A 16,640-nucleotide genomic window follows, 5' to 3' on the forward strand; every position below is an offset into this window, starting at 1 on the left:
ATCTCTCTATCTATCTATCTATCTATCCCTCTAACTATCTCTCTATCTATCTATCTATCCCTCTATCTATCTATCATCTATCTATCTCTCCCTGTCCATCCAGTGGTTCTGAATTCCTGTCATACATGTCCCACAATACCATAGATTAGGGCTACTCAGCAATTTGAGGTTGTGCAACATCGGATCACAATTGCCACTAACAATAGTGATTGTTGCCCCCAGAAGACTACCAAACCTGCTGATATAGAGGGGTTTGACCTACAGTGTAATGTTGTGGCCACGACGTTTTGAGTTAAAGGGGTTGTCCGGTCTAAAACGACAAGTCTGCAGTCCTCTGTGTCCCTCTCTGTGACTGCAGACTTGTACATCTTCACATTGTGCGCACTGTGTGCTGTGAGGATTCTCCGGTATCAGAGCTGGGAATGGCAGTCACGTGGCTGTATGTGTATACTCCCAGCCAGAATCCGACTGGATGGGAGCCGACTTGCCCTATACACTTGCATTGAGCAACGCCGTGCCCCTGTAGTCGGATTCTGGCCGAGAATATACAGCATATCACATACTCGTAGCCACCTGACCACCATTCATGGCTCTGATACCGGAGAATCCTTACAGCAGACAGGGTGGGCGATGTAAGGACAAGTCTGCAGTCACACAGAGGGACAGAGAGGGACAGCAGACTTGCCTTTTTAAACCTAAAAATCCCTTTAAGGGCCTGTGTGTCAGCCTGCAGACAGCCGACCCTTTTGTTCTCTGGGACATAAGCCGCCATCAGCAGCTGCCAGAGAACACAAGAGCGCTCCTCTGATGGGGAATATGGGGTAGTTAGTGTGTGACGCCCTGGACTAGCTAGGTAGTCACAGGTAGGCCCTTGCACAAACACCCGTCCCCTAACAAGGTAACAGCAGCCAACCTAAAACCCTAAGTCACCCCTCTCAGGTCTTGACGTTCACACCAGGGGGCGGAGCCAGGTGGTTGGCCACGCCCACTGAGGAGTTCCGATGGCCTGAGGCAGGAAAACACAGCAGATGAGATTAGTTTTGGAGAGTGAGCGGTTGCAAAGGAGTAAACGTCTGTCAGGGATCTGGGTCGTAGCCCAGATACCCTGTGACCAGGAGGCAGACGGTGGTTGCCGCCTGCAGGAGCCGGGAAGTCGGCTGGTGGAACCGTAAGGGACCGGGACAGGGTAGTGGCCCGCCGGTACCGAACCAGGGAGCCAACTGGAAACCGGAGCACCAGGAGGGGTACTCAGACCCAGAACGAGGTCCAGAAACCACTGGACCGAGTCAAATTCACTGATTGGGGTCTGGACCTTAGGTTCATTCCCACCCAAGTCCCGACTGAAGACAACAGCCCAATGAGGGGGATAGAAAGCCACCGCTCAGGCAGAGAGATCCCACGGGCCAGCGTCTGCGGGCAAACGGGCTCTCCCGGCACACACAAAGCCGGGGAGCGGACTACCGTCGCTGAAGCATAGGTAGTCAAAATCTACAAAACGAGGTGCAGGAGAAAGGCGGGAACCACCGAACCGGGTGGTGGACCAGGCGCAGCCGGCTGCAGGCACCGACCACCATCCTTTTGGTTTACCAGAGACTCCGGTGTATCTGTCATAGTGAGTACAACAGTGCCCTCGGGCTGCGCACCGCACCACACCGCACCAACACGCCCGCACCTCACAACCACCGGGCCCCGGGACCATCACCCCCTGCCCACGGAGGGGTCAACACCAGGCTGCACAACACCGTCCCCGGGAGCCTAGTTAACGGCAGCGGTGGTGTCCACACTCACCACAACCCGTGGGTGGCGTCACGAACTTACATCCCTAAACACCACAGCCTCGGCCGTGAACCTTCCCACCGAAATCCCCTCACGTAGCGCCAGCCTCCCTTCAGAGCGACGTGACCCCCGGGTCCGGAGGCGTTCGAGCCACCCACCAAACGAGCCCGGACCCGAGCAGCTAGGCTGCAGGCCGAGCCCCGGGGCGGTACAAGTGTTTAACCATCGATCCGCCAGCAGCTCCTGTTTATTGTGTGTGAGGGGCTTAAAACCTGCAGCGATAATCTCAGCACTAACAAAGACCAACATGGATTTGCTACAAATGGGATTTATCCTGATTCAGCACCAATGAAAAAACAGATATTGCCAAATGTTTCGACCAGTTTGTGCCCTTTATTGAGGACATCCGTGTGGGTAGCTACGAGGGCCTGTATATGGCACCTGATGGCTATCCTTGATAAAGGCCACAAACCTAAACGTTTAGCAATATCTGTTCTTTCATAGGTGCCAGATCAGGATAAATCCCATTTGTAGCAAATCCATCTTGGTCTCTGTCAGTGCTGAGGTTATGGCGATTTGTCTATAGCAGGTGTCGGGAACCTTTTTGGCTGAGAGAGCCATGAACGCCACATTTTTTAAAATGTACAGTTAGGTCCAGAAATATTTGGACAGTGACACAATTTTCGCGAGTTGGGCTCTGCATGCCACCACATTGGATTTGAAATGAAACCTCTACAACAGAATTCAAGTGCAGATTGTAACGTTTAATTTGAATGTTTGAACAAAAATATCTGATAGAAATTGTAGGAATTGTACACATTTCTTTACAAACACTCCACATTTTAGGAGGTCAAAAGTAATTGGACAAATAAACCAAACCCAAACAAAATATTTTTATTTTCAATATTTTGTTGCGAATCCTTTGGAGGCAATCACTGCCTTAAGTCTGGAACCCATGGACATCACCAAACGCTGGGTTTCCTCCTTCTTAATGCTTTTCCAGGCCTTTACAGCCACAGCCTTCAGGTCTTGCTTGTTTGTGGGTCTTTCCGTCTTAAGTCTGGATTTGAGCAAGTGAAATGCATGCTCAATTGGGTTAAGATCTGGTGATTGACTTGGCCATTGCAGAATGTTCCACTTTTTTGCACTCATGAACTCCTGGGTAGCTTTGGCTGTATGCTTGGGGTCATTGTCCATCTGTACTATGAAGCGCCGTCCGATCAACTTTGCGGCATTTGGCTGAATCTGGGCTGAAAGTATATCCCGGTACACTTCAGAATTCATCCGGCTACTCTTGTCTGCTGTTATGTCATCAATAAACACAAGTGACCCAGTGCCATTGAAAGCCATGCATGCCCATGCCATCACGTTGCCTCCACCATGTTTTACAGAGGATGTGGTGTGCCTTGGATCATGTGCCGTTCCCTTTCTTCTCCAAACTTTTTTCTTCCCATCATTCTGGTACAGGTTGATCTTTGTCTCATCTGTCCATAGAATACTTTTCCAGAACTGAGCTGGCTTCATGAGGTGTTTTTCAGCAAATTTAACTCTGGCCTGTCTATTTTTGGAATTGATGAATGGTTTGCATCTAGATGTGAACCCTTTGTATTTACGTTCATGGAGTCTTCTCTTTACTGTTGACTTAGAGACAGATACACCTACTTCACTGAGAGTGTTCTGGACTTCAGTTGATGTTGTGAATGGGTTCTTCTTCACCAAAGAAAGTGCGATCATCCACCACTGTTGTCATCCGTGGACGCCCAGGCCTTTTTGAGTTCCCAAGCTCACCAGTCAATTCCTTTTTTCTCAGAATGTACCCGACTGTTGATTTTGCTACTCCAAGCATGTCTGCTATCTCTCTGATGGATTTTTTCTTTTTTTTTCAGCCTCAGGATGTTCTGCTTCACCTCAATTGAGAGTTCCTTAGACCGCATGTTGTCTGGTCACAGCAAGAGCTTCCAAATGCAAAACCACACACCTGTAATCAACCCCAGACCTTTTAACTACTTCATTGATTACAGGTTAACGAGGGAGACGCCTTCAGAGTTAATTGCAGCCCTTCGAGTCCCTTGTCCAATTACTTTTGGTCCCTTGAAAAAGAGGAGGCTATGCATTACAGAGCTATGATTCCTAAACCCTTTCTCCGATTTGGATGTGAAAACTCTCATATTGCAGCTGGGAGTGTGCACTTTCAGCCCATATTATATATATAATTGTATTTCTGAACATGTTTTTGTAAACAGCTAAAATAACAAAACTGGTGTCACTGTCCAAATATTTCTGGACCTAACTGTAATTCCATGAAAGCCATACTCACCAGGGGGGAACAGCGGTGGTGGAGCGGCTCAGAAGGTCCCAGGAGACATGATAAGTGATTTTGCAGTTGTGGCGCCCCTGAGGCTTCAGGCGCCACAGGGTACTGCACCTCCATTAGGGTATAATGCTTATCCTGGGTCCAAGAAAGGTCGGTACCGGTTTCCACTCACACATACATGCAGTAACATGGGTTGCCCTCCCCAATGGGGACCGGGCCAGGGTCGGGTCACAGTAGGGGGCCACTACAGCAGTGGGTTTACAGGACACCACCGCACCATGGGATCCCCGATCCACTGGAACCGGGGACTCAGGGTCAGGGAAACGCAACCACCAGGGGAAGTCAGCAGCACACAGTGGGAAGAGCAGGTTGACCTAGTGAGAGTAGTGAACCAGCCAGTGGCAGCGCCTGGGGGCAACAGCTCAGAACACATAACACAACTACAACAAGGAGAGAACAACTTCAGACACAGAGCAGAGCGGATGTGCCGCTAGGCAGCTCTGTGGGCCAAGGCGTTTTCAACACGGTTGCTGGGGAGAAGCAGGAGGTTGCTTCCACAGGACCGGCGCTGTCGGGGTACAGAACCCTAGGGCAGATATACTTCACGTTGTCTACCAACTCTGCAAGGGTCGCAGGGAACGGCTGGAAAAGTCACCAGACCCGTCCCACCGAGTCTTCAGCCAAATAGCATATAGGATCCGGGGCTGAGGTCCCCACATCAGAACCGCACTATCAGCATACAGAACGGGACACTTTACTGACACTGGGATCCCCAAGCGCTTCACACCACGGGAGTCCGATACTTAGCGCATCAAAGGAGGAAATGCTCACAGGCTGACACACAAACCGGACTTGACCTTTCACGGATTCGGGATCGGCTGGAGCCCATCATGGCGGAGATCGGTACTCTGGGGTAGCACCTAAACTACTTGTGAGTAAAAGACCTGGAATTGCAGCTCCTGTCTCTGCCTCTCCTTTACCGTCGCCCAGCGCTGCGGCGCCAACGGGGACTACCACCACCCCCGTTCATCCTCTGTCATCCTCTCCGGGGTAATTCCGCTCCGCCTGTGGGGAGTGACACCATCCCAGCTGCGACCGTCACCATCGGCCCCGGAGTGCAGCCCCTGCAGTGGCAGCCCATCTCTGGCCGCATACCACAGGTGGCGTCATGATCATAAAAATCTTTCGTAACCGTTACTACCACCCACATCCTCCATCCTTCCTCCTGTCCACCGCCTTCACTCCCTCCTGCATGTCTCGGGGTCACGAAACTGGGCCAGGCCAGCCCGTGACGACGCAGAGGATCTGCACCCTCGGCCCGGCGACATGTTGGGTGAAAACCCCCTCGACCCCGGGGTGTTACACGGAGACAGAGGAGGGGGTGTCGAGGCTCAAGAGGGTCAGTGTGCGGAGGGATTGGCAATACTGCTGCGGGCTCATGGGGTGTCACTGCGGCGAGCCCGTAGTAACCGGCGGACTGCGGGCCTCTTTGAATCTCCCACAGTTGACGAGATCGACTTGAAGAAAATGGCCTCGGCGCGAGCGCAGATCGACATCATGGACTTCAAGAAACTGGCCACGAAGTCCTACCTGCGCACGTGTCGCCTCTGCGACATTTTCTTGAAGTTGATCTCGTCAACTGCGGGAGATTCAAAGAAGCCCGCAGTCCGTCAATTACTGCGGGAACGCCGCCCGACACCACAAGCCCGCAGTATCGCCAACCTGCACCACCACTGCTGCCCCGGTAAGCCATAGTGCGTCTTACAAATCGTAAAACACAGTATTTATTTTTTTTATTAAAGATTTGTCTGCGAGCCAGTTGCAGCCATCAAAAGAGCCACCTCTGCTTTGTGTTGCAGTTGCATGTTGCTAGTAATAAATAGGTTTTCCTGTTCCAGAAGAGCCCTGTCCCCAGGCTGCAGATTGTATTTTTTAAAAAACCTGCACCTTACTCCCCCTACCCAGGTCCAACTCTGAGCCTCCACCACTGCTCTCAGGGTCTGTTATTGTCCGCAGCGCTGATGTTAAGTTGTGTGGCTTGTGCCGCCTACCCTGGCAGAGCTGCTGAGCTCACTGACTGGCTGCAGCGCTGATGCCACGTTGTGCAGTTCTTGCCGCCCACTCTGGCAGAGCCACTGAGCTCACTGGTTCGCTGCAGCGCTGATGTCACATGCGGTTCTGGTTGCCTATTCTGACAGAGCCACTGAGCTCACTGATTTGCTGCAGCGCTGATATCACGTTGTGTGGTTCTTGCTACTTACTAAGGCAGAGCTGCTGAGCTCACTGATTGGCTGCAGCGCTGATGTCACGTTGTGAAGTTCTTGCCGCCTACTCTGGCAGAGCCGCTGAGCTCAGATTGGCTGCAGCGCTGATGTCACATGCGGTTCTTGTTGCCTACTCTGACAGAGCCACTGAGCTCACTGATTGGCTGCAGCGCTGAAGTCATGTGCGATTCTTGCCACCTACTCTAGCAGAGCCCCTGTGCTCACTGATTGGCTGCAGCGCTGAAGTCATGTGCGATTCTTGCCACCTACTCTAGTAGAGCCCCTGTGCTCACTGATTGGCTGCAGCGCTGAAGTCATGTGCGATTCTTGCCACCTACTCTAGCAGAGCCCCTGTGCTCACTGATTGGCTGCAGCGCTGAAGTCATGTGCGATTCTTGCCACCTACTCTAGCAGAGCCCCTGTGCTCACTGATTGGCTGCAGCGCTGAAGTCATGTGCGATTCTTGCCACCTACTCTAGCAGAGCCCCTGTGCTCACTGATTGGCTGCAGCGCTGAAGTCATGTGCGATTCTTGCCACCTACTCTAGCAGAGCCCCTGTGCTCACTGATTGGCTGCAGCGCTGAAGTCATGTGCGATTCTTGCCACCTACTCTAGCAGAGCCCCTGTGCTCACTGATTGGCTGCAGCGCTGAAGTCATGTGCGATTCTTGCCACCTACTCTAGCAGAGCCCCTGTGCTCACTGATTGGCTGCAGCGCTGAAGTCATGTGCGATTCTTGCCACCTACTCTAGCAGAGCCCCTGTGCTCACTGATTGGCTGCAGCGCTGAAGTCATGTGCGATTCTTGCCACCTACTCTAGCAGAGCCCCTGTGCTCACTGATTGGCTGCAGCGCTGAAGTCATGTGCGATTCTTGCCACCTACTCTAGCAGAGCCCCTGTGCTCACTGATTGGCTGCAGGGCTGTTAATTTGTAGATAATAACAGACTCTGGAAGCAGCGGATCAAACAGATTGAGGTTTTAAAACAAACTCCAGCAGGAGCACAGGAGTGTTCTGAAAATCTATATAGTGCAGAGAGCTCAGTCCCTGGAGGTCACAGGTCAGGACCCCGCTGCTGTCACTAGATGCATGTGACATGACACCCATGGAGCCCCAGCCTAAATCTGCGTGGATCTCAGCACTACAACCCCCAACAAATCTAGCGAACTTATCCAGCGCTTGTCCCTTCCCATACACTACATTACAAAGTCAAATATTCCCCCAGCTGATATAAAACTACAACTCCCAGCATGCTCCCACATCTGGCGGCTGTCCGAGCATGCTGGGAGTTGTAGTTTCCTAACAGCTGTGGCGTCACGGGTTGCAGAACACAGATGAATACCTGCCGCACAGCTCCCCCAGCTCTTGACAATAACTCACCGTCCTGTACCGTGAACACAGGCGGGGAGAAAACGTGACCGTGAGCGAAACGAAAACAACCTGTGATTGACAGCTTAGCTCCCGAGAATGCGCGTCCCTGTAGTGGGCGGGGTTTGGGGCGAACGCGCATTTGGCAACGCCCTTTAGCGGCGATGAGCCTCCCTGGTCCTGCTGCTGCTGCTGCGCCTGGTGGTTACCATGGAGACAGGATCAGCAGCAGCCAGAGCCTCCATCCCTCCCCCTACATACAGATCCTTTGTGTGAGGGATCTGTCTGAGGCGCCCACCCTGATGGGAGAGATTTTACTTATTTGAGTGTGATTATAGTGTATAAAACACAGAGGAAATAAAAAAAGAAAATAAGTTAGAAAGTCCTCATTATAATTAGATGAGAGAATAAAATTATTAGGATGAGGTATTATTTATTACAAGTATGGTGCTCGGGAAATATAAATGTCCTCCATTTTGTCATCCCAATGAAGTTTCTAAGATTTGGTCTTATCAAAGACATATATCACAGCTGCACCCGAATTCCATGTATATTTGGTGCCAAAATGGAATAGAATTTTACGTGGCAATGTTTTGTGGGAAATTCCCATTTAGGCTAGTTTCACACTTGCGTTCAGCGCATTCCGTCACTATGGAGAATAGCGCAGTCCGTTAACGCACTGCACTATTCTCCATAGACTTGTATGGACGACGCACTGTAACGCAAGTGTCTGCGTTGCATCCGCTGGACAACGCAGCGTCGTTATTTTGACGCTGCGTCGGGCGGATGGAACGCAGCATGTAACGTTTTACTGCGCTTGGCGGAGTGTCAAAAAAACGCAACCTGCAGGAATCCGTTAGGCGTCCGTTGTTTTTATAATGGACGCCTATGGTGGCGGATTCCGTTAGAATGCGTCATTTGACGGATTCCGTTAACGCAGCTGTCTTTACACAACTGCGCATGCCCAGATGTGTAAAGTCAAGGAAAAAAAACTACAACGGATTGCGTTATTTTGTACGATCTGTAGCATGCATTGTGCCACTATATGCAACGCATCCGTTGCATGCGTCACACAATGCAATGCTACGGATCCCGTCCAACGCAAGTGTGAAACTAGCCTTACATGTAATAAAATTCTATCAATAAAACCCTAGTGTAATAAAAAAAAAAGTACTACAGGTGATAAAACATACGCCATTACAGGAGATAAAATGTATGCCACTACAGGTGATAAAACATACACCACTACAGGTGATAAAACATACACCAATACAGGTGATAAAATGTACCCCACTACAGGTGATAAAACATACACCAATACAGGTGATAAAACATACGCCACTACAGGTGATAAAACATACACCACTACAGGTGATAAAACATACACCAATACAGGTGATAAAATGTACCCCACTACAGGTGATAAAACATACACCAATACAGGTGATAAAACATACGCCACTACAGGTGATAAAACATACACCACTACAGGTGATAAAACATACACCAATACAGGTGATAAAACATACACCAATACAGGTGATAAAACATACGCCAATACAGGTGATAAAACATACACCAATACAGGTGATAAAACATACACCAATACAGGTGATAAAACATACACCAATACAGGTGATAAAACATACACCAATACAGGTGATAAAATGTACCCCACTACAGGTGATAAAACATACACCAATACAGGTGATAAAACATACACCAATACAGGTGATAAAACATACACCAATACAGGTGATAAAACATACGCCAATACAGGTGATAAAACATACACCAATACAGGTGATAAAACATACACCAATACAGGTGATAAAACATACACCAATACAGGTGATAAAACATACACCAATACAGGTGATAAAATGTACCCCACTACAGGTGATAAAACATACACCAATACAGGTGATAAAACATACACCAATACAGGTGATAAAACATACACCAATACAGGTGAAAAAACATACACCAATACAGGTGATAAAACATACGCCACTACAGGTGATAAAACATACGCCATTACAGGAGATAAAATGTATGCCACTACAGGTGATAAAACATACACCACTACAGGTGATAAAACATACGCCACTACAGGTGATAAAACATACGCCACTACAGGTGATAAAACATACGCCATTACAGGAGATAAAATGTATGCCACTACAGGTGATAAAACATGCGCCAATACAGGTGATAAAACATACGCCACTACAGGTGATAAAACATACGCCACTACAGGTGATAAAACATACACCACTACAGGTGATAAAACATACGCCAATACAGGTGATAAAACATACACCACTACAGGTGATAAAACATACGCCAATACAGGTGATAAAACATACACCACTACAGGTGATAAAACATACACCACTACAGGTGATAAAACATACGCCACTACAGGTGATAAAACATACGCCACTACAGGTGATAAAACGTATGCCACTACAGGTGAAAAAACATATGCCACTACAGGTGATAAAACGTATGCCACTACAGGTGATAAAACATATGCCACTACAGGTGATAAAATGTATGCCACTACAGGTGATAAAACGTATGCCACTACAGGTGATAAAACATACACCACTACAGGTGATAAAACATACGCCACTACAGGTGATAAAACATACGCCACTACAGGTGATAAAACGTATGCCACTACAGGTGAAAAAACATATGCCACTACAGGTGATAAAACGTATGCCACTACAGGTGATAAAACATATGCCACTACAGGTGATAAAATGTATGCCACTACAGGTGATAAAACGTATGCCACTACAGGTGATAAAACATACACCACTACAGGTGATAAAACATACGCCACTACAGGTGATAAAACATACACCACTACAGGTGATAAAACATACACCACTACAAGTGATAAAACATACGCCATTACAGGAGATAAAATGTATGCCACTACAGGTGATAAAACATACGCCACTACAGGTGATAAAACATACGCCACTACAGGTGATAAAACATACACCACTACAGGTGATAAAACATACACCACTACAGGTGATAAAACATACGCCACTACAGGTGATAAAACATACGCCACTACAGGTGATAAAACGTATGCCACTACAGGTGAAAAAACATATGCCACTACAGGTGATAAAACGTATGCCACTACAGGTGATAAAACATATGCCACTACAGGTGATAAAATGTATGCCACTACAGGTGATAAAACGTATGCCACTACAGGTGATAAAACATACACCACTACAGGTGATAAAACATACGCCACTACAGGTGATAAAACATACACCACTACAGGTGATAAAACATACACCACTACAAGTGATAAAACATACGCCATTACAGGAGATAAAATGTATGCCACTACAGGTGATAAAACATACGCCACTACAGGTGATAAAACATACGCCACTACAGGTGATAAAACATACCCCACTACAGGTGATAAAACATGCGCCACTACAGGTGATAAAACGTATGCCACTACAGGTGATAAAACATACACCACTACAGGTGATAAAACATACGCCATTACAGGTGATAAAACATACGCCATTACAGGAGATAAAATGTATGCCACTACAGGTGATAAAACATGCGCCACTACAAGTGATAAAACATACACCACTACAGGTGATAAAATGTATGCCACTACAGGTGATAAAACATACGCCACTACAGGTGATAAAATGTATGCCACTACAGGTGATAAAACATACGCCACTACAGGTGATAAAACATACGCCACTATAGGTAATAAAAGGTGATAAAACATACGCCACTACAGGTGATAAAACATACCCCACTACAGGTGATAAAACATGCGCCACTACAGGTGATAAAATGTATGCCACTACAGGTGATAAAACATACGCCACTACAGGTGATAAAACATACGCCACTATAGGTAATAAAAGGTGATAAAACATACGCCACTACAGGTGATAAAACATACACCAATACAGGTGATAAAATGTACCCCACTACAGGTGATAAAACATACACCAATACAGGTGATAAAACATACACCAATACAGGTGATAAAACATACACCAATACAGGTGATAAAACATACACCAATACAGGTGATAAAACATACGCCACTACAGGTGATAAAACATACCCCAATACAGGTGATAAAACATACGCCACTACAGGTGATAAAACATACGCCATTACAGGAGATAAAATGTATGCCACTACAGGTGATAAAACATACGCCAATACAGGTGATAAAACATACGCCACTACAGGTGATAAAACATACGCCACTACAGGTGATAAAACATACGCCATTACAGGAGATAAAATGTATGCCACTACAGGTGATAAAACATGCGCCAATACAGGTGATAAAACATACGCCACTACAGGTGATAAAACATACGCCACTACAGGTGATAAAACATACACCACTACAGGTGATAAAACATACGCCAATACAGGTGATAAAACATACACCACTACAGGTGATAAAACATACGCCAATACAGGTGATAAAACATACACCACTACAGGTGATAAAACATACGCCAATACAGGTGATAAAACATACACCACTACAGGTGATAAAACATACACCACTACAGGTGATAAAACATACGCCACTACAGGTGATAAAACATACGCCACTACAGGTGATAAAACGTATGCCACTACAGGTGAAAAAACATATGCCACTACAGGTGATAAAACATATGCCACTACAGGTGATAAAATGTATGCCACTACAGGTGATAAAACGTATGCCACTACAGGTGATAAAACATACACCACTACAGGTGATAAAACATACGCCACTACAGGTGATAAAACATACACCACTACAGGTGATAAAACATACACCACTACAAGTGATAAAACATACGCCATTACAGGAGATAAAATGTATGCCACTACAGGTGATAAAACATACGCCACTACAGGTGATAAAACATACGCCACTACAGGTGATAAAACATACCCCACTACAGGTGATAAAACATGCGCCACTACAGGTGATAAAACGTATGCCACTACAGGTGATAAAACAAACACCACTACAGGTGATAAAACATACGCCATTACAGGTGATAAAACATACGCCATTACAGGAGATAAAATGTATGCCACTACAGGTGATAAAACATGCGCCACTACAAGTGATAAAACATACACCACTACAGGTGATAAAATGTATGCCACTACAGGTGATAAAACATACGCCACTACAGGTGATAAAATGTATGCCACTACAGGTGATAAAACATACGCCACTACAGGTGATAAAACATACGCCACTATAGGTAATAAAAGGTGATAAAACATACGCCACTACAGGTGATAAAACATACCCCACTACAGGTGATAAAACATGCGCCACTACAGGTGATAAAATGTATGCCACTACAGGTGATAAAACATACGCCACTACAGGTGATAAAACATACGCCACTATAGGTAATAAAAGGTGATAAAACATACGCCACTACAGGTGATAAAACATACCCCACTACAGGTGATAAAACATGCGCCACTACAGGTGATAAAATGTATGCCACTACAGGTGATAAAATGTACGCCACTACAGGTGATAAAACATATGCCACTACAGGTGATAAAACATACGCCACTACAGGTGATAAAACATGCGCCACTACAGGTGATAAAACATACGCCACTACAGGTGATAAAACATACGCCACTACAGGTGATAAAACATACGCCATTACAGGAGATAAAATGTATGCCACTACAGGTGATAAAACATACACCACTACAGGTGATAAAACATGCGCCACTACAAGTGATAAAACATACACCACTACAGGTGATAAAATGTATGCCACTACAGGTGATAAAACATACGCCACTACAGGTTATAAAACATATGCCACTACAGGTGATAAAACATACGCCACTACAGGTGATAAAACATACCCCACTACAGGTGATAAAACATGCGCCACTACAGGTGATAAAATGTATGCCACTACAGGTGATAAAATGTACGCCACTACAGGTGATAAAACATACGCCACTACAGGTGATAAAACATACGCCACTACAGATGATAAAACATACGCCACTACAGGTGAAAAAACATATGCCACTACAGGTGATAAAACATACGCCACTACAGGTGATAAAACATATTCCACTACAGGTGATAAAACATACGCCACTACAGGTGATAAAACATACACCACTACAGGTGATAAAACATACGCCACTACAGGTGATAAAACATACGCCACTACAGGTGATAAAACATACCCCACTACAGGTGAAAAAACATATGCCACTACAGGTGATAAAACATACGCCACTACAGGTGATAAAACATACACCACTACAGGTGATAAAACATGCGCCACTACAGGTGATAAAACATACGCCACTACAGGTGATAAAACATACACCACTACAGGTGATAAAACATACGCCATTACAGGAGATAAAATGTATGCCACTACAGGTGATAAAACATACACCACTACAGGTGATAAAACATGCGCCACTACAAGTGATAAAACATACACCACTACAGGTGATAAAATGTATGCCACTACAGGTGATAAAACATACGCCACTACAGGTGATAAAACATATGCCACTACAGGTGATAAAACATACGCCACTACAGGTGATAAAACATACCCCACTACAGGTGATAAAACATGCGCCACTACAGGTGATAAAATGTATGCCACTACAGGTGAAAAAACATATGCCACTACAGGTGATAAAACGTATGCCCCTACAGGTGATAAAACATACACCACGACAGGTGATAAAACATGCGCCACTACAGGTGATAAAACATACGCCACTACAGGTGATAAAACATATGCCACTACAGGTGATAAAACATACGCCACTACAGGTGATAAAACATACACCACTACAGGTGATAAAACATACGCCACTACAGGTGATAAAACATACGCCACTACAGGTGAAAAAACATACCCCACTACAGGTGAAAAAACATATGCCACTACAGGTGATAAAACATACGCCACTACAGGTGATAAAACATACAACACTACAGGTGATAAAACATGCGCCACTACAGGTGATAAAACATACACCACTACAGGTGATAAAACATACGCCATTACAGGAGATAAAATGTATGCCACTACAGGTGATAAAACATACACCACTACAGGTGATAAAACATGCGCCACTACAGGTGATAAAACATACACCACTACAGGTGATAAAACATACGCCATTACAGGAGATAAAATGTATGCCACTACAGGTGATAAAAAATACACCACTACAGGTGATAAAACATGCGCCACTACAGGTGATAAAACATACACCACTACAGGTGATAAAACATACACCACTACAGGTGATAAAATGTATGCCACTACAGGTGATAAAACATACGCCACTACAGGTGATAAAACATACGCCACTACAGATGATAAAACATACGCCACTACAGGTGAAAAAACATATGCCACTACAGGTGATAAAACATACGCCACTACAGGTGATAAAACATATTCCACTACAGGTGATAAAACATACGCCACTACAGGTGATAAAACATACACCACTACAGGTGATAAAACATACGCCACTACAGGTGATAAAACATACGCCACTACAGGTGATAAAACATACCCCACTACAGGTGAAAAAACATATGCCACTACAGGTGATAAAACATACGCCACTACAGGTGATAAAACATACACCACTACAGGTGATAAAACATGCGCCACTACAGGTGATAAAACATACGCCACTACAGGTGATAAAACATACACCACTACAGGTGATAAAACATACGCCATTACAGGAGATAAAATGTATGCCACTACAGGTGATAAAACATACACCACTACAGGTGATAAAACATGCGCCACTACAAGTGATAAAACATACACCACTACAGGTGATAAAATGTATGCCACTACAGGTGATAAAACATACGCCACTACAGGTGATAAAACATATGCCACTACAGGTGATAAAACATACGCCACTACAGGTGATAAAACATACCCCACTACAGGTGATAAAACATGCGCCACTACAGGTGATAAAATGTATGCCACTACAGGTGAAAAAACATATGCCACTACAGGTGATAAAACGTATGCCCCTACAGGTGATAAAACATACACCACGACAGGTGATAAAACATGCGCCACTACAGGTGATAAAACATACGCCACTACAGGTGATAAAACATATGCCACTACAGGTGATAAAACATACGCCACTACAGGTGATAAAACATACACCACTACAGGTGATAAAACATACGCCACTACAGGTGATAAAACATACGCCACTACAGGTGAAAAAACATACCCCACTACAGGTGAAAAAACATATGCCACTACAGGTGATAAAACATACGCCACTACAGGTGATAAAACATACAACACTACAGGTGATAAAACATGCGCCACTACAGGTGATAAAACATACACCACTACAGGTGATAAAACATACGCCATTACAGGAGATAAAATGTATGCCACTACAGGTGATAAAAAATACACCACTACAGGTGATAAAACATGCGCCACTACAGGTGATAAAACATACACCACTACAGGTGATAAAACATACACCACTACAGGTGATAAAATGTATGCCACTACAGGTGATAAAACATACGCCACTACAGGTGATAAAACATACGCCACTACAGGTGATAAAACATACACCACTACAGGTGATAAAACATACGCCACTACAGGTGATAAAACATACGCCACTACAGGTGATAAAACATACGCCACTACAGGTGAAAAAACATACCCCACTACAGGTGAAAAAACATATGCCACTACAGGTGATAAAACATACGCCACTACAGGTGAAAAAACATATGCCACTACAGGTGAAAAAACATATGCCACTACAGGTGATAAAACGTATGCCACTA

The 16,640-nt window shown here is 45.5% G+C and overlaps 1 protein-coding gene across 1 annotated transcript in view; it reads right to left on the reverse strand.

Moving 5' to 3' along the window:
* Positions 1-7,831, reverse strand: part of LOC142311692 (microtubule-associated protein tau-like) — a 134,823-nt gene extending 126,992 nt beyond the window's left edge. The window contains exon 1 of the mRNA XM_075350312.1: positions 7,733-7,831. The gene's annotated coding sequence lies outside the window, so the exon portion shown is untranslated. The remainder of the gene's footprint in view (positions 1-7,732) is intronic.
* Positions 7,832-16,640: the final 8,809 nt, after the last annotated feature.

Source organism: Anomaloglossus baeobatrachus, chromosome 5 (genome assembly GCF_048569485.1).
Source record: "Anomaloglossus baeobatrachus isolate aAnoBae1 chromosome 5, aAnoBae1.hap1, whole genome shotgun sequence".
NCBI classification, from domain to species: Eukaryota; Metazoa; Chordata; class Amphibia; order Anura; family Aromobatidae; genus Anomaloglossus; species Anomaloglossus baeobatrachus.